Source organism: Trachymyrmex cornetzi, unplaced genomic scaffold (genome assembly GCF_001594075.2).
Source record: "Trachymyrmex cornetzi isolate Tcor2-1 unplaced genomic scaffold, Tcor1.1 scaffold159, whole genome shotgun sequence".
NCBI classification, from domain to species: Eukaryota; Metazoa; Arthropoda; class Insecta; order Hymenoptera; family Formicidae; genus Trachymyrmex; species Trachymyrmex cornetzi.
The window spans coordinates 327249-330881 of NW_017296190.1; positions in this window are offsets into that span (position 1 = coordinate 327249).

Sequence of the window (3633 nt, forward strand, 5' to 3'; positions counted from 1 at the left end):
ATCTTTGTAATGCGCATCCAGAGTTTCGACGATGATATCATCAGTGTCGAGCATATCAGCTAGCCATCCTCGTTTTTCGTGTCCCTTGACATATATGACAGCTTCATCCTCTTCTAACACTGCTTCCGTAATTAAACGTCTCACCATGCTGTAAGGGACCATTCCGTCATCCCACCGCAATCCATGGTGATAAGTACTCAACCAGGAAGCGCAAGATTTGTCGAATCTCGTCAGAAAATGCCATGGCATAGGATGTGAAAAAATATAGTGTGTGAGAATGGTTCCCCCTCTCAGTACCGCTACTTCCTTCACGATAAATTTCTTGTTAACGATGAATCCTTGCAAATCCACAAACGTTGGTATGGCCATGACGAACAATTTTTCGAGACTGCTCCACACCCAGGTTTTTCCATTCTTTTATATTCAGGACACTTGCTGACGTTGCAATTTACATGATTTTGCGCACTACATTAGACAACGGACAGTATTCGATTACACGATCGTGTATGATGAGACAATAGGCGGTAGTATTGGCGGGCACATTCTCCTTGCAATCAAATGCAATTCTATGCGTACGTCCACAGTGGCGCTCTTGACGGATTCGTTTTGTCGCGAGCAATCAATGACTGCAAAAGGTCCTTTCTCGATAAACGATAGTACGTTGAGCAGCGTCTCGAAGCTATCGATTCCATAATATGCTTTACGAAAACGCGCATACATGTCAAACAGGACAGCGTACCTCTTTTTACCAAAATCCAGATTTAAATCACCATATGGATAAAAATCTGAATTTAGATATACTTTCACATTACTCAAATTACAATCGTCGAACACACTGACATCTTGTGACATGACATTCTTTCGGCCGGTCTGCAGAGCAAAGATAACGTATCGCGGCTTCTCAAGCTGAGTCGCCGTTTTAACGGTCCATGAATGCTTGGTCGTATTCTGCAACAAAGGATACTTATACAGATCCCACGAGCAAAAACTCATACTCAGATAACGACCGCTTTCCAACGCTCGCAGCATTGATAATTTATTGATCTCGTTTAATGCTACGTGAGGCATCAGCCACTGCACTTTGAATAATTCAACTTCAGGCTCCGTCGCAGGATTTCCCACCAAGCAATTGTAATCGTTGCGCGCTCGTATCAAAATCAATTCGTGGCGAGCGTTGACAACTATGCGTTTGTAATCTTCGCAAAAGCCCAACAGCATGTTGAGCGGCACGCAAAAATTAAAGTATCCTTCCTCCATGTTGGATCTAGAGTTCCATCCAGCGTTCAGTGCAATCAAAGCTTTGTCGTACGTCATCGATACATAGTTCTTGATGGTACTGGTAATTCCAACGTTTCTGTTACGGTCAATCTCCACACCGTTGAGTTCATATCGAATTTCATCAAACATGAACCTCACGCAATTATTTCCAAGCGTCGACGACATCTGATCGTTTTTTTTCTTCACCGTCAATCTTCCTTCGACGTAGAGAAAACTATCGCACGGCAACGTGTACAAATCCTGCTGCTGTATGAATATTCGTATCTCGTCGCTATGTCCAAACGTAGTGTTGGCGTACGGATTGTACGTGTGAGTCTCAATCTTGACGATGCGGTCGTCAAAGATCGGCTCACCGGTAATATTCAAGATATCAACCATTTCGTACGATGAAACCCAACGACTTTAAAAATGCGACGTTGGACGCAGGGAGTTTTTTTTCAGGTGTAATCTTTCCAGTAAAAGATGTATCTCTCGTCTATTTCGGTTGTTCGTTCAACGCAAGCATCTCACGTTAGCGCCGTCGTACGTGCAATCTAACGGTGATCTCTTCTCCGCGAAAATCAAGCAATCGACCGTCTTGGTCCACCACGCGAATCGTCAGATCAGTAATGCTCCGTACGACGATCGGAAGGTAAATGATCTGCGTAGGTCTTTCCAGTTGACGCTGCGCTGCTTTGCTATCGTTTACGGCCTTGGCGACTCCGGCCGCCCCGCCGACCAATGATCCGAGAACGCCGAGCAGCGGTTGAACGGGTAGGACGCCGCCGCGTTTCGCTGTCGGAAGAATCCTCTTGCTCCTCTTCTTTGTTTTCAAGCCCATACTAATCTTCGTTTTGGCCTTCATAGCTGCCCAAACGGCTGTGGCTGCGGCTCTCTCTCTCTGAGAGTCGAATCACTCGCGGTAATGCGTTTCCGCGCCTTCTCAGCGAGTATATTATCAGCCGCGTGTCGTTCGGTGAGATCGTTGCTGTGCGAATACGCTATATCGTGCTCGCGACACGCAGCATCCAATGGATTAATACCTCGATCGCCTCTGGCCAATCGCTTCTCCAATCGCGTCCCCGGACCGCAAAACTGATATCCGGGAATATGTAGTTCGAAGGGAAGCGCGTTTATCGCACGATTTAGTAAGCCTTTCGACGGCATTCGCTACAATTCTTTATCAAAGGCGCCGGACCGTCGATATGCGTTTGATGAGTCGGCAAATTGTAATGCTTCAGGCATCGACGGTATCGCTGTACTTCCGAATCTGCTCGTATATGCTCGGGTAATCTATCCCACAACAAATCTATACAATATTCAAACTGTCGCAGCAGTACAATTTTCGGTATGTATTCCAGCTCTTTTGAAGTTAAACTGTGCAGATCGTCTGACACGACGAGAAACATTTTGATTACTGAGCGATTTCGCTCTACGCAGCTCTATAAATAGACCCGCTCGCGATATCGTTTTCAGTATTTTGTGGAAGGAGGAAATATGCGGTTCGTGCGCCAATCGCGGATGATTAAAGTGACAAATCTCGACGGCAAAGTACAAACCGATAAAGAGACGTGCAAGCATGGCAACATGCTACTAGCCTCTATACGCGCGATCGTCTGCGGACCGTCAAATTGTGGCAAGACGAACGTGTTGATAAGCCTATTGGAAAGTCCGCACGGCGTAGGATTCGAGAACGTGTATGTGTACTCGAAATCGTTGCAGCAACCGAAATATCGATATATTTCGGTTGCTGGCGAATCTGCTAGCTCCTATCGAAGAAATTGGCTATTTTACGTTCTCCAATAACAGCGACGTCATTCCACCGAGCGAGGCGCTTCCGAATTCCATCTTTATCTTTGATGACGTGGTATGCGACAAGCAGGACGCGATAAGAGAGTACTTTGCAATGGGACGGCACGCGGACGTCAATTGCTTCTATCTCTGCCAGACGTATGCAAAGATACCCAAGCACCTTATCCGCGACAATGCAAATCTATTGATCCTGTTCAAACAGGATGGTACCAATCTGAAACGCGTGTACAACGATCACGTGAATACCGACATGCCGTACGAGAATTTCTGTGATTTATGTCGTAAATGTTGGCAGCAAAAGTTTTTCTAGTAATTGACATGGACAATGCGCTTACCGATGGGCGATACAGAAAAGAATTTAATAACTTTGCGATACCGTGATGCGATCAGTTGATATCGATACGTTGACATGGACAACAGCAAAGATCGTGAGAAAGTAGCTAAGGAGATTGCGAAAACGAGTGATTCGATTCGCAAAAAATACCGCGCTTCGAAGACTGGTAAAATGGATGAGGACATCGCATTGGAGAGACACTTCAAACCTATTGTCGACCCGCTGAAACA